Source organism: Cydia strobilella, chromosome 8 (assembly GCF_947568885.1).
Source record: "Cydia strobilella chromosome 8, ilCydStro3.1, whole genome shotgun sequence".
NCBI classification, from domain to species: Eukaryota; Metazoa; Arthropoda; class Insecta; order Lepidoptera; family Tortricidae; genus Cydia; species Cydia strobilella.
Window position 1 is genome coordinate 11,383,793 of NC_086048.1, and position 17,297 is coordinate 11,401,089.

The window sequence follows — 17,297 nt, forward strand, 5'->3', positions numbered from 1 at the left end:
CATAAACCTTAAAATTCCATAATAAACGTTTAATAATAATTATGTTAAATATAATTCTGAACGCACAAGTTAAGTCGATGCAATTTCAAAACGCATGATTGACATTTCATACGTCAGAAATGTCAACATTGTCAACAAAAATTTTACTTAAAAACTTCTCACGTAAAAGTACAGAATTTCCAGAGTTTTTTGTTATAATATCGTAAAAAAATGAGTGATTCCAGTCGATGAAGATGATCTAACGCCTGTGGATGTTGCACTTTCCTCGCTATAGTAAGGGGAAAAGTTTTGTGTTACACACGGGTGCAAATGTATTTTACTTCTCGTGTGTTAAAACACTCGCTACGCTCAGGATTCTATTTTAGAACCACTCGCTTCGCTCGTGGTTCAACTATAGAATCCTTTCGTTTGCTCGTGTTTCAATTCCACACTCGCGGGTAAAATACAACTTTGCACCCTTGTATAACAAATAACTATTATTATTTAAAGACAATGGAACAGGCCAGTGTTTAAAAAGTAAGTTACCCTAAAATTTTCAATTCTTACCTTGGAAATTCAGTACACAAATTATATAAGTTAAAGTACTGCTTATTATTTTCACTATAGTATAATCAATGATATATAATGCCGTCATTGTCGATCGAGGTTCGCACAAACGCTCCAAACGAAATTAGATTTGTAAGAAGTTGTAGAACGCTCACTCAATTTGTCAGCCCTTTTATAAAACGTGACTCTCCAACCAAAAAGAGCACGATGCGAATCACGTTATAATATTTTTATTGTGATCCAATGAAGGCGATTTGCTAGTGAAATAAGGTTAAATAAAGATTTTACGGTCACGTAACGAAAAGCGTCTATAGTTTTATTTATTTCTTCGTTTTCGGTTGACCAAATACGGCTTAGGCCTTATGGCTTAAAAGTGAATACCAATACGACATAAAAGTGAATCGCTCTCGCACTTACGAGGGGCGTTCAATAAATTCTCGATATTGATATCTTACAACCTTTTTGAGTATTTCTTTTGTTACTGGCCACTAAGAGTCATTCATAGACTTTAAAAAAAAAAGTAAAATTCAAACCGATATGTTCTTGTTTTTCTGCAATTGCCGAACAAACGTGAGCACCATGAGCGATTTAACAATGTTAATTAAATTAGAGCATCGAGCCGTAATAAAATTCTTGACCAATCAGGGTAAAAATCAAAAAACTATAAAAGAAGAAATGGATTGTGTTTACCGTGAGTCTGCTCCTTCTTTATCTACCATTCAAAAGTGGTCAAGTGAATTTAAACGTGGGAGAGAGAGTATTGAAGATGATCCTAGACCAGGCCGGCCTGTAGTAGCTACTTCACAAGAAAATATTATCAAAGTGGAAAAACTTATATTGGAAGACGGCCGAGTGAAGGTAAAATCAATAGCTCAAATAACCGGTCTTTCTGTTGGTACCATACATGATATTATCCATTACCATCTTAATATATCAAAAGTAAGTGCGAGATGGGTTCCGCGAATGCTGACACCGGTTCAAAAAGATATGCGAGTAGCTTGTTGTTCCGATTTTATTGACCTGTGCGGTGAAAATCCTGATGAGGTGCTGCAAAAGATAGTTACTGGAGATGAAACCTGGGTTCATTATTATGACCCAGAAAGTAAACAGGAGTCCATGCAGTGGCACGTTAAGGGTACAGCTCATCCCAAGAAGTTCAAGGTCATCCCTTCAGCTGGCAAGGTCATGGCCACAATATTTTGGGATTGTGAAGGAATATTACTGATCGATTACAAACAAAAGAGTGTAAATATCACAGGACAGTACTACGCTAATATTCTACGTCAATTAAGGGGTGCAATCAAAGACAAGAGGCGAGGAAAATTAACCAAAGGTGTTCTGCTTCTGCATGACAACGCCCCTGTGCATACTGCTCATATTGCCAAGGCGGCTATTCTTGAATCTGGGTTTGAAACTATTACTCACCCACCGTATAGTCCGGACTTAGCCCCCAGTGACTTCTTTTTGTTCCCCAATCTTAAAAAGGATCTGCGTGGAAATCGATTTTCTGACGATGAAGCGTTGAAGGCGGCAGTGGAGGAGCATTTTGACACCAAAGATAAAAAATATTTTTATGAGGGATTAAAAAAAATAATAGATCGATCTTTTAAGTGTATCAACATAGGGGGGAGTATATTGAAAAATAAAAATATTAAACTTATCGTATTTGTTTGTTTTCATTCACATACCGAGAATTTATTGAACGCCCCTCGTACATACACATACAATCATTCATGGCTACTTCTGAGCTCCTGACTAGCAAGTGAGCGCACGGAATCAATTCATATCATTTTGATCAGTCAAATGCAATTTTAAACGAACCTAGTTGTGCCGAAGGCCCTGCCAATGATTTCAAAAGTAAAGATAGGCCCGCTTATATAATTTCGATAGTGCCCATAAGGCGCGTAATATAAGTCAATGCTCCCTGCCAATTGTTTTAGCCTAAAACCAATATTTTTGTTGTTAGGGATATTGCACTTTGGGTGCCGCCAGCCGGAGTTATAGCTTTATCAATCGCAAATCCGGATCCAAAGATGCGCTTTATTTTTTGTAACTAAAATGTCTCAGAGTTAAACCTCAAATAAATTTGTCCGGTATTACAAAGCTTTAAATAAGAAATTTTTTGCTAGCAGCAACTCAGTAGCTTTGTCGTAGGTAAAATTACCCCTCAATAAAATTTACTCACCGCATTTAAGTACTTCTTTAGGTTTCATAAACATCACATTGACACTTTTCGAAGTTAACTGACCGGTATCCAATTATTAGACACATGATACCAGAAAACAAGATAAACATTAATATGATATAATCGGAGAATACAATTATAATTATTGTTTCTGCTGAAACGATAGTTTAATAGCCTGCGCCGTTCGCACTAGTATTAAATTATAATAACTCTTTTCTAACGGGGCACCTGTAGGGCTATAGGTAAGTTAAGTCAGTAGTTATGTGATTATGATCGCCTTGCTGCACGTTATGTGCATGCAATGCAGACCACAAACCGCAGCCGCGGCCGGCATCCGGGGGTGCCGAGTACACGCCCGCTAAGAACACTGTTAGATACATTTAAAACCGATAATACACTGTCCTTCCTAGTTTGCAAAGAATTATTGTTTTTTTTTTTACAAACTTGGAAGAACAGTGCATTTTATTTCACATACTTATATAAATAATAAAGATACTGAATCATCCTGAATGGACACGTCCTACTTAGGTACAACCTACGGAATATTTAAAGGCCAGAGGAAATTGGCATAAACTATTATTTTATGTACACAACAAAATATGAAAGGCAAGAAAGCAATTGAAATAAGTTTTTGGCAAAAAAATCGTTTTTGGTACAAGCTTTTATCGCTGACTGTACTTTTCTTTCTACAGGCAACTAAAACTCATCGAGTCATTTTTAGCAACCCCAAACACAATTAGTTTGCGTTATTTATCACAAAGTTCCCATGGCCACCTCCTGTCTCCAGATCAGCTCGAGTCTTCATAATATTGTAATGTCATCCGATTTACATAATATATGTATGCAAAATTTCAGCTCAATTGGAAATCGGGAAGTGGGTAAGTTAAAAGCTTAATTGTAAATAGGAAGTTTAATAGTTTTTAGTTGATGTAGCTAGTCAAATAGAACAATACGCGCATGAAACGATTTTCTACCCACAAACCTAAAATTTTGTACTTATAGAATTATAATTATTACAATTAGAATTATTATTAGAATTATTACATTGTAATAGCAGTTAGCAAGGCAAAAGCATTAGCTTACTTATTCCTCAAAACCTGTAAAATAAATAAGGCGCTCGACTATCTTAAAATAAATAGGCAAACGGGTATGAATTGAGTTATACGAAACGCTATGCTGGCCACTGATGCACTGATGGGATACCGCGAAAACCGAAATTCGCAAATTGCGGGGATTTTTCTCTTTAACTCCAATGAAGGCGTAATTAGTGACAGAGAAAAATGCCCGCACATTGCGAACTTCGATTTTCGCGGTTATAGCCCTGTAACGTAGCTACGAGGTCACGGTTGAGCCCGCAGGCACCGTGAGCCGCCTCAGCCAGTTGCGTGTGTACTCGTAGGTGTTACTTAACTATAAGATTTGATGATAACAAATATAATGGATGACTTTCATGTGGCGTTTGGAGCAAGTTTTCTTTCAATATTTTGATATAATACGAAGCAATTCGTTGCGTAATAAAATAAAATACCCGTGCCGTTCAAGTTAAGTATTATAATTTTTAGCAAAATATATAATTATGCGATGTAGTCTTATTTTTGAAATCAAATTTTAAACCAAATCTTAAAATTCTTCTTTGCTCCTAGGTAAGTTCTTTGGGTTTGTATTTCGTTGTTATTGTCTGTGTTGTGTCTGTGTTGTTTTAGTTGGATGTTGGATCTATGTTGGAGCGTTGCGCTGCAGTAAATCCAATTAAAACTGCTGTCGTGCAGAAGAATTGGATGAAATATAACGAACATTTAAATTGGATGTAACTGAGCCTTAATTTATGGGCGAGAGCTGCCAAAATACACCATCGGTTTTTGTATTGCTGGCATACTTACAAACAACTCCCCATTAAATCTTAATTCTTCTGTCAAATGCTGTGAGAAAACTTGGTTAGAACTTGTAAAACCTGACTTAGCTTACACTTTTCAGAATATTTAACACATGTGTGAAGTGGGCCTTAGTGGCGGCATACGGTCACTTTGGTACGCAATGTACATATTTATGCATGTGACCGTAGGTATAGTTATTATGATGGTGACACAGATGTGTTTTGAGTATTGTTTAGAAATTTCAGCCTGGAAAATCGATAGTTAGGGTATTTTTTCTCCTTTATGTTCCACGATTACTCAGACGTTTTAATGCATTATATGTATGAAGGGGTAGGTGAAGGTAGTGATGGTGTATTACTGAGAGAATTTTTTTTTTTTAATTTTTAAATTATTTATTTCGTTTGGGAAATTGGATTAACCGAAGCTTACAATCTTACAGTATATTAATTAATACCTATTAATAAAACACAAGCCAAAACAGTTTCCACTATTCAATTAAAGCAGAAATGCTCAAAGGGAACTTAATGAAATACAAAATATAAAAAATAAAAGTGAAATTATCCAAAGCAATCAAGTAAACCGAAAGCTAATAAACTGGTATTTTAGCTGACACTTATGTTTGATAAGTTAAAAGAAAAAAATAATTATCACCAAAATCCCTAAACCGCAATCAGCAATGAGAAGACATGAACTGAATAGATGGGTACATTTATAAGATCAATAAATTATTTTTGTACTAAGATCAGTAAGCGATTAATTACCCGCTAATTCAAAGCCAATAGAAAGTTAATTTCTCTTCTATTATATTGCGTAGGCAAGTACTTACGATAAGATAATACATTGTATTACGTATTACTAAAGGCTTAAAGGAGCATATCGTGCCGGGCCCATTCATCGAGTACGCCGTGGGATCGACTCGTTTAAAGTGTATCGATTGGTTTCATATTCCCTTTAGAGAGATATAGGTTATAACTTTTTTTTTTGTCTTATTTATTTTATAAGAAAAAAAAAGTTTTTACCTATATTTATATCTCTCTAATATTATTTAATTTAAACAGTGATTAAACTAAATCTAAACCTAAATTAACCTGAGGCATTGTTCCCAGGACACTGGCCGCGTTCCCCCTCTGCACAGTGAGGCTGAGCTTCTGCGCAAAAAATGCGCCAGCTCGTAGGTCGCCAGACACCCAGACTAGTTTGGTAGAAATTTCTTTTACTAGAATTCTGGTGTCTGACGACCAAGGACCGAAAGTTTCAATCGCAAGTGCCGCAAATATATAATTAGTTTTTAGAAATGCATATTTGCGGCACTTGGCAATTTGGGCGTCGTCTGCTGCCGACCCTGGCTTCCTGGCAGAGCGCCGGACGTGAGATGGGGCCAGCGTGTCAACGCATGTTACATCCCACGCCAGGGGCCGCCCCAGGAACCAAGGTACGAGCGAGCAGCCGTCGGGCAGGCGCGGATCCACCGTTGTGGGCACGATGGGCATGCCCACAACCTTAATTGAGTCCCCGAGTAAAATTACGCCGATTTTTCGCACACGCTTTCGCAGAAATTTCAGTACGCAGAGAAGTTGGCATAATATTGATTCGCGGATTTACTTTTCATAGAATGATCGTTTTCCGTCACGATTACCCGAGTAGATAACCATTGGTCGAAACACCAGTAAGTGATCATGTGGTATTCATTAGAAATTCTTGCATGTTAATATCAGCTGGCCACAGAGTCCTAATTATTTGCAAGAATAAAGATTATTTACTAACAGGGGCAATTATTTTTAGCTTGTGGGAGTTATGGGTGTTATAAATCTTAAACATTCACAAATATTAGTACAATTTCCTAAAATAATGCCAGCTTTTAATTTACAGCTGTAGGAGTTTTTTTAGCGTAGTTAGCGTAGCGTTCAGTTTTATATTTATCTATGTATAAAAAGTGCTATCTATGACTCAATGAATCAATGTTGTAAGTAATGCAATTGCTAAATTACTAATTTAACTGTAAAATTTTCACCACACCAGCTGGTAAAGGCTGATTGTTCAAAAAGTGATGAGAAAGTTAAATTAAATTAAATTAACAAGTTTGGGAACAAATCAAATTATTTTATTAAATATTTTGATTTGTGTTTTTTTAAGTAGTCACACTACTATATATAAATTAAAAATTGTAATAGATGTCATATGGTGGTGGTGGTGTCAGTGGTGAAAGCCGGATCCGGCCTTCACCACTGGAGGGCTTGGTCACTTTTTCTTTAATATATGACATCTATTACAATTTTTAAATTAAATTAATTAATAAGATGCAAATTTTCGGATCCGGCCTTCACCACTGGAGGGCTTGGTCACTTTTTCTTTAATATATGACATCTATTACAATTTTTAAATTAAATTAATTAATAAGATGCAAATTTTGAGTTGTTTCTTTATGATAGCTGGTAGAATTGACTTTTAAATGATGATTTAGTTAGAATGACAAATATTTGGATTTTGGATTTGATTTTGTTTGATATCTTACAGTAAATATTTTCTACGGGCTGGTGTGGTGAAATTTTTTGTAACCCTCGCAACGCTCAAGATTCAATTTTTCGCTACTAACTCTATTAATTATAAGGTATTCAAAATTCATTTAAAACTGAAAAAATGTGGTGTATATTAAACACGTCAAAGCATGTACTACTGTTAGAAATTTATCTTAAAGATATTTTTTTATAAGTTAGGCAATTATTAATTTAAAAAAAATCTTGAACTTACGTCTTTTTCGTAAACTAAAACTATGTATGAAAAATTATTTTTACGCCAATTATTTTAACATTTTATTAATTTACAACAAAGCCGAAATTTCGAGAAAAATGTGTTTATTAATAATTGGCCAACAACAGTAACATTCTTTAACATGTTTAAAATGCACCATAGTTTTTTTTTTAAATTTTTAAATAGATTTAGATTCAGATTGATTTATTTCATAATATTAAATTACATTATAAATTATTTTAAGCTAATCTATACGAATTTAATAAGTACCTTTAGGAATGTTTTTTCATTTATTAAATATTAATAGTTTATGATATATTTGCAAAAAACAAAATACTTACCATCCATACATGCAACATTGCATAAATTTAATATGATAAATGCGAAAGTCTGTCTGTCTGTGTGTTACCTCTTCACACATAAACAGCTGAACCGATTTAGTTGAAATTTAGCATAGAGATAGTTTGAGTTCCGGGAAGGACATAGAATAGTTTTTATCCCGAAAATTATCCCTTAAGAGGGTGAAAAGCGGGGTGGAATCATGGTGGAATTGAGATAATTAATTAATTGTCTGATAATTTGTGTGCATATTATGCTCAAATTGAATGATTGCTACAAGACTTTCTCCAGGCGCTAAACTTACTCTAGCTGCTGTTACTGATTCCACGCAGACGAAGTCGCGGGCAAAAACTAGTAATATTATAAATTCGAAAGTCTGTCTGTCTGTGCTCTCGAATTGGGTGAAATTTGGTAAAGAGATAATAATATGGGGAAGGACATATATAGGGTAGTTTTTATGGGAATCGATAAAATGCAGATTTAATAAAAAAAAAACACTAACTCCACGCAGACGAAGTCGCGGGCAAAAGCTAGTATATTATATAACTCTTCCAATTTTTATGTGCTTCGCGAATAGGCCTACATATCTAGACAGTATTTTTAGGAGCAGTATATTTATTTTTCACCATTTGATTTGAACTTGTCGACTACTTAACGAAATCTTTAATAAAAAAAATGCATAAAATCTTACAATAATTGTTCTTCTAATTAACACAGAAGCGAATTGAAAGGTAAAACTAGCAAATGTCGTCTAAATCGATAATCTGCGAAACATTGGTAGGGGAATCATTAGGGGGGTACCCCTAATCCTAATACACAACACATGTGACGTGACACTTATACGGTCTATTGAGATCGGGATGATCGTTCAAGAGTCATGATTGTTCATGAGCGAGTTCGTACTCTGACTCTTACTTGCCGATTTTCGTGTGGCTGTGACCACAACCTTTTTTGGGGGCTGGATCCGCGCCTGCCGTCGGGCCTTTTGCCATCCGCCGCAGATAGACCAACTGGCTCCAGGGTTGCTGGTATGGAGACGGTACAGAGTGCTCTGCGGATTAGATCGTTTAGAGCCGTGTTTCTATAAAATCGGCCCGCGCTTGACTGGCAGTGGAGTCCGTGGTGCCCATAAGCGTCAACATGGCTTCTGCAGCGGGAGCAAGCGTGTGGCTCGCAGAATTTTAAACCTGATTATTGCAAAACATATTATGACAAAAAAAATAAAGAACTTATAATAAATATAGAGCTTAGACCTAGTATACTAAACTACTTTTCTGCGAGGGGCACAAGGGGCAGATGGGCAATAGTACATTTCGATGCTAGTGCGGAAAGTATGCCATTACTTGACTGACATTTCCGCACGTGTATCGAACGACTTTTTTAATACAGTTGCGAAAAATTAAGAAAAGCAACAAGTAAGGAATCATGAAATGGAATTCGAAACTTTTATATTATTAATTCTGTGACATCATTGACATTGCCATTATGAACGAAGTGTTTTTAACCGACTTCAAGATTTCAAAAGGAGGAGGTTATCAATTCGGTTATTAGTTTTTTTTTTGTTTTTTTTTTTAATGTTTGTTACTCCATAACTCCGTCATTTCTGGACCGATTTTGAAAATTCTTTTTTTGATTGTAAGTATATACATACAGATTGGTCCCGTTTCTGTCAAAACGCAGTTCTGATGATGGGATCCATGAGGAATCGAGGGAACTCCTCAAATGTTAAAGGCTTACATATAGTGATTTTAGTATTTTCATCAAGAAATCAAGCACTTACATTTAAAAAACTGACATTTGATGAAGTGGAACTGCTGATGATGATAAGAACGGAACTCTTCAATGACGCATAGTTCACGTTTGGCGATTTGTCCTCTTCGTTATGTTTGTTAAGCAAGTTAGGTTTCCAAGAAACATTTTTGTCAAGCTCGAGTTCTGATGATGGGATCCATGAGGAATCGAGGGAATTCCTCAAATGTGAAAGGCATACATATAGTGATTTTTGTATTTTTATCAACAAATCCAGCATTTCCATTTTAAAAAGTGACATTTGATGAAGTGGAACTGCTGATGATGATCAGAATGGAACTCTTTAATGACGCATAGTTTATGTTTGGCGATTTGTCCTCTTCTTTATGTTTGTTAAGCAACTTAAGTTTTTAAGGCATATTTTTGTCAAGCTCGAGTTCTGATGATGAGACCCATTAGGAACCGAGGGAACTCCTGAAATGTGAAATGTTGTGAAATATTGTGATTTTTGTATTTTCATCAACAAATCCAGCATTTACATTTAAAAAAAGTGACATTTGATTAGGTGGAACTGCTGATGATGATCAGAATGGAACTCTTCAATGACACATAGTTCACGTTTGGCGATTTGTTCTCTTCCTAAACCCACCCACCCAGACCCAAACTTGGACCCGGACTCGGACCCGGACCCGGGTCTGGACATGGACCCCAACTCGGATCCGGACCCAGACCGAACTCTGACCCAAACTTGGACCTGGACAGCCGGACACGGACCCGGACTCGGATCCGGACCCAGACCCGGACCCGGAAATGCTACTAGAAAAGTGGGTTAGGTTAGGTTAGAACCACGGGTTAGAACTGTGACCCTTACAGAAACGAAATGCTATCAGAAAAGTAGGTTAGGTTAGGTTAGGTTAGAACTGCGACCCTTACAAAAACGAAATGCTACTAGAAAAGTGGGTGGTTTTACCTCCTTTTCTACATTATTAGGCAATATTATAATAATTAGGCAATTAGGCAAAATTAGTCAAAAGATGGATTAGGATAATTACGCAAAATATGCTGTCTATTTCATTTCATTGTCTGGAATCTAAGAGTGCACCATCAACAATAAGTAAACTTTCAGCGGCATCCCCCATTGAAGTCGGTTTTTTTTTTTCTTAAAAATTATTCTAGCTTTTATTCGACTAGAATATATTTTGGTATTATTATTGAACCCACTTCAATGAAAGTTTTTTTTTCAAATGCATGTTCTATAAGACAGAAACAATTGTAAATATTAAAACATTGTACTATTATTACCTAAATATCGTTATTTATGATTATTTGTGTATCGTATATTTATAAAAACAATATCGAATGTTGCCTTTGGAAACTTAAAACATTCTTGCAGTAAGAAAATACGCCTCTTCTTTGACAGGCGTTCCGTTCCATTCAGACAACTTATTAAGAACGGTTTTTCAACATTAAAAAATAAACGTGTCTTAATACTTATAATGATGAAGCGGTAAGTAATAAAATATGAAATATGCATATTTTTCGTATTCTTACATTAACAGTAGGTTTTTATGTTGATTACGACGTTTAAAGGAAACTAATATTAACACTCATCAATAAGTAAAAATTTTAAAAAATTGGAAAAGTAAAAAGCACTAGTTCGCGAAAACCAACTTTCCGCACGCTAAACAGCCACGAAAAGTAACACTTTTTGAGCAACTGTATTAAAAAAATAGTTAACCAACAATAACTGTTAAAAAAAACTTGTAGTATATTTAAATAAAGGTTTATTGCAGTATTAAAACAATAGAAAAATTACATGAAAGCCGGTCGGTCCATTTAAACGCTTTTCTGTCATCCTGCTGCGAAGATATGACTTAAATCGGCATAGGGTGGAGAATGATCGCTCGGCAGTGCTTAGAAGTGATAATTTGAATTTGATTTGTATCTTTTACAGTAAATATTTTCCTCTCGTTTGTATGGTGAAAAAAATGTGTTTCACGCGGTAGTAAAGTTTGCAAAGCTCAAGATTCTACTTTTCAATTTTGGAATCTTACGCTTGCTCGGGTATATTAGCACGAGGAGTTGAACAACAACTAAATATCAAGTCATTGTAATAATTAAGTAGTAATGTGAAAATGAAAGTCGTATAGTATTACCGTGTTTACCTAGGCAGAATATGTGCTAGAAAACTGATTAACATCCAAATGAGCGTACATCGTCGTAGACCAGCCTATAAAATCGAGGTTGAAATCCCTTTCTAATATATTTAAGATGTGTTAAGTACGTACATGAAAGTTATTACGGCATTAATACATTTATGACGTTTTCGATAGTTAGAAAACACATAAATAGAAAGTAAATCGTAAAATCGTTGAAAATGGTATCATGTGACATATATATTTGAACAAGTGATACATCACTTTATTTACTTGTACTTATTATAGACAACATTCCCATTACCGTTATAAGTACATAATAGGATATTAGTCCAGCGATAAAAAATTATAATTATTGCCTTAGTCCAGGAAATATTATATTTCTTCAATTTTATTACTCCCAAGTGCATTAAAGTGAACTAGAATCATTCATACAATACTTCACCCAGGCGGAAGAACCTGCAACCTGCATAGTTTCACCCGAGTACAGGTTGTGCTGTGCCTTTATTGCTCCGCAACGCATTATGTAGTTGATTACATTTTTAATTACCTACACTTCCGTAATCCCGCAGGATCATTATGAGCTTTTGTTCTCTAACGGTCTTTTGCAGTCATGACTACGTATTGTAATGTACTAACAAACTGATCATTTGCGACGCCACCTCCGCATTGCCTTCCCATGTGATAATTGTCGCTGCGCTTTCTGTCTTGATTTGTCGTTTTGACGAATGTCCTGAAAGAAACCTAATTTTTGCTGGGTGTTTGCTATAGATAGATTAGTAAGTGCCTACCCGTTACATGTATTAGTCCCTTGTTATTTTAAGTTCACCCCTGCGTCCATAAATACTGTATCCGTCTATTCAAACAGGCTGTACGCTCGTTTGCCACGATTAATATAATAGCATACTTAGATTTATTAATGCAATCGCTTTATTTTAATCATCTGTAGATTGTGCTAGTTTCGTTGAAGTTCAATCGCAATTCGCAAACTTTTTACCGATACCTCCTCCTGTGCTCCTGTTAATATCCAAATGCATAGGCAGATACTTAGACAGTACAGCCAGCAGACATTTAAGTTACCCTAGCTAACCTTTAAAATACCTAATTTATAAATCTTTCCATTTTGAATAATGCTTAAAGCTTTGTTCTTACTAAATAAGTATCAGTAAATTGATCGTGTTAAGGTGTGGAAGAGCTATTTGCACCTCACGTCTTTCAAAGCTGTACCACAGATTATATATACATATAATAGGCTGTACAACGGTACTGTACCTTGTTTTGTTGAGTTTATTAGGTAGACTCACAAGCTTATATATATAGTAAAATTACATGGTAAAAATTAGAAACATGGCCATGATGATGATGATGATTGGTTATTTCGTAGTAGTAGTAAAAAAAAAAAACGCAACAACTGAAGTCAAACTTGGACTCCTATGACTCGATGGAGTATTAAACAACATCAACATGATAATATCTCATGCGATGATATTTTTGGCATTAAGTCCTCCATTTATACATTTTTCTTTGACATGTAAAAGTGCCCCTGTGGCCTATTTGCTGAATAAATGTTTGATGTTTGATGTTTGTTTGTGCAATAAAGATGGTAAATTAAGTAGGTAAATTGGTAGACTATACACACACACACACACAGACAAACTTTTTCTTTAATTTTTCTTTCTTTAAATTTGTTAATTTCTTTAATTATTACTTCTATTAATGTCACCTAGTTTTTTAATTAACCTTTGGTTGTATATTGCGAATCCGGCTACCACGTGACAGGCATAGCCTAGTGTGGGGCCACAGGATAATATCTAATGTTATTAAGGTTTTATCTTTTAAATAAATATTCTTATTCTTATTCTATTTCTTATTCTTATACGCTTTGTTTAAAATTCTTACTGTGTGCAGAGGTAAGAAGTGGGGCGCTTAGATCGACGAGGGCAACTGCGACCTTAAAGTCCATAACCAACATAAATAATCAGAGCAAGGCGGTTAAAAACTGCCAAACTAAGACATATCAAAGCGCCAACTGGCGATAAATGTAAACCCTGGCCATTTATAAATGGAACATTTTATAATGGTGCACTCTGTGTGGAGCTTTCGATTTTTGACCTTACTACACTGGTTCTGATCTTGCCTCCGCTCGGCATTAGACTAGAATAACATCACAGGGCGCTTGTTTCTCACAATTCGAAAGGTCCCATTCTACACTGCAACCATCGGTAGTACCGCAGACCTTGACTAGAAGTTCACAACATTTCTGTTGACGTCTTCAATTACAGTCATATTTACTAACGGAATGTTTTTATTTGAGAGGTTGTTGTATTGCAAAGTTACTTCCCAGGGTTACCCCCTGGGAACTGGTTACCTTCCAGATAAATTTATTTCTAAAAATAACGCAATTAAGGGTCGTACAGTCAGTATCAAATACCTAGATTGAAGCGGCCAAATATATATTTCAATTTCAAGTATTTCAACACCCTTTTGTTACCATAGGATTATCCTTCATTTAGTGCTGACTGTACCGTGCTCATTGTTTGAGTCCGTCTAAGCTAACGTTGACATTGTCGTGTCAAAGTGTGTAACGTTTTATTTTCATATTAATTTGACGTTTATCCTCGTCAAAGTCTGTGCGAAGTTAGCTTGGTCCGGCTACGACGCGTGACTTTTACGACAGAATAAGTAATAGATAGTGTAATATCACTCTACTACAATTGTTGGAAGCTAAAGCAATTATTTTTGTACTACCAAGGCTGCCATTGCCAATTACAAGCCTCTTCAGTCTTACATTTCGTAATTCTTTACGTGTGCTCCATGAACTTGAGACGTCGAAGCTGAACGGTCAAATTCGGGTGCGATAGCATCACCAGAGATGAGTTAATAGTATAGGCATTTGTATCTTTACACCTAAGTTGAATGAACATTCATTTTACCTTTATAGTGATTGTAATATTCATTGATGTTTAATGATAAAGAGCGCAACTTTGAAAAATAGACAGTTTTTATTTATGTCTCGTCTATGGCATTACTAATGATTCCATTCACCTCGCCAATTGGTTCTCATGCTCAATTACTCATAAACGACACGACGGTTTTGTTCTATCGCTCCAGTTGCTGATGTACTGTCGATTGCACAAGTGACGATGTGATGACACGTAGACGTACAGTATACCTACTTATAGCAGGCGACGTCAGATTTATAAGAACGAATAAGTTGCTCAAATGCGGAATGTTCAAATTATGCGAAAAATCAATGGGAATTTGCGCACCCTCGCAGCGTGAACCCCTTATTGGTTAACTTAATTTAAAAAAAATCCATACCGTTCCTTGCATCAAAACACGATGTAATGTACGACTAGGTATAATGGTGATTACACAAACACACGTTTGTGTATACGCCACGATAAAAAAAAAAAATTGAGTATACGCCAATTTCGCTATTTGTAATACTTGTCTATCTAATTCAGAAAATGTAATATTAACTACTTTACCTTCAACGCATTTCTAAAGTAAATTAAAGATTAGGAAGTCATTTCATTCCATACCGCTCATCCGTTCCGTTTGTTACAAACCAGCTCATCAATACGTCAACTGATATAGCACTTAAGGCCGTTACATCAGTTTGCCGCTATCACTGTCACATTTCGCAAGAAAGAACGGGAAAGACCATACGCGCCAAGTGTCAATTTTGATCGAATTTTGTCGATTTTTATTTATTTTAAAAACATTGCCTTACAATATCGAAATTCGAAAGCGGTAAAATTACTATTTAAGTTAAGATTGTTTTTGCTTCTTTTTTTGTTTATAGTGTCACATAATAAATAACAAAGTAAAGTTGGATTAAAAGTCCTAGTTAGAGCTTACTTTGGGAATTCATTGTATCGAGCGAAGTGTCATAATTCGTGTATCGGAAGCTTATTAAAGATAATATAATCAAGAACTAAATAAACTTTTTCCACGTCTACGAATATCAAAGTCTTAGAAAAATATGATCATATAAGATTTTTCGCCTTCTGGCAGTTCTGGCTCAGGGAACCGCCTTAACTGTACGAACAATAACCCAGAGGTCGGTCGCACAAAAACGCCGGTATTGTTCGAGTCGGACTCGTGGGTGCGCTGTGACATGATGGAGATTAATATTCCACCTTGCGATCGTAGCTTTCACTCTCAGATCACCTCAATTACAAGATGGAGCGTATAAGGCAACTCGCGGTCGTCACACAGGCGCTCCCAATCCTATGCCCGTCCCGCTCCGCGACAGCTTATTAGTTTCCAAAATTGTGAAATTTCCTCATGGAACATTTTCGGAAACTTCTCATATTTTTGTATGGGAATCGAATTGATGCAAAATATTTATAATATAATTTTGGATGCAACTAAACTGATAGGTCCTCTAGGTGTCAATTTAAGCAAACAATACTTAATGCAGTTTATTTACATTTTAGGTTCATACAATTTGGATAAACCTAAGATCAACCTAAGATCAAGATACTTATTGCTAAACTGCTAATCAACTGTTTATTATAGTTCTGACTACGGTTTATAATCAGGCATAGTCTACATGTTAGCTTTTTTAATATCCGTCGCTTTTCTAAAGAAACGGTAAGTACTAAATGTTTCTTCTTTTGACCAGTGTAATAAAAACATAATTGAGATGATAACCAATTTATATCGACCAAACAACAATGCCGAAAAATAATAATTACTGCCATTTTAAATATGCCAGTAAACAAACAACTTAACATCAGTTTCGCCACGGCACGGTGCCGTAATCATTTTAAGCAACCGTTTCACATACGCACAATACTTTACGTAACCCCCAATTAATGTAAATAGCTTCTGGATTATGTAGCATGGGGAGTAATTAATTCTTTCTCGGTTTAATTTAACCGTATTGCAACTAAACTACTTTTGGTAACTATGTAAGAAGTATGCGATAACGCAGTTCCATTATCGCGCTATTAAAATGATCGTTTAAAGAGAGTGTTTGAAAGTAATTGCTGAATAATGTTATTACTAATTAAAAGTATCATTTACCAATAATTAACGTAGAAAGTTATTTTCTTGTATTTTTTTAACTTACCAACTACGAGCTAATAGTCTATTGTTAATGCTAATGTGTAATGTGACATGTTCTGCTCGTAAAATATATATGTAATTATGTATGTATAATTAATAGTAATAGGCAAGTTGTTTTTATACATCATGATACCTAGTTGTTTTATACTCCATGGTAGGTATGTGTTAAGCTAAGACTAATTCGTTTTAGGAAGAAAAAATGTTCTGTGCCTTCTTCCGCAAGTCACGATCACATGCTTGCTGGTAAGTAAGTATACACTTGTGAGTAACAAGTTCGAATATTCTTAAATCAATGCACTTAAGTGTATCGATTCAGGAAGAACAGAATACCTTGAATTTTGCTTGATGACATTGAATTATGCAATGCGAATGTTCAGGCGTCCATTTTGTAAACACCTACACTTTTTACAAGTTTGGTCATTTCATGAAAGAGATACAATCGCCGTTCAATGCTGTTCTCCATTGTTTGGTACTGACCATGTGACCCCGCGGCTGAGGAGATTAATGAAGATTAACGACGCCGGATGCTGGTACATGACTAGAATTATGACGGTTGCTCTCAGAGACTATTATTATCCACTTGAGTATATGAAACAAATAACAATTTACAAAACACTAGCA

At 35.5% G+C, this 17,297-nt stretch overlaps 1 protein-coding gene across 2 annotated transcripts in view; it reads right to left on the reverse strand.

Moving 5' to 3' along the window:
• The window catches only part of LOC134743634 (uncharacterized), a 116,606-nt gene that overhangs the window by 73,169 nt on the left and 26,140 nt on the right, over nucleotides 1-17,297 (reverse strand). The gene's annotated exons all lie outside the window — the stretch shown is intronic.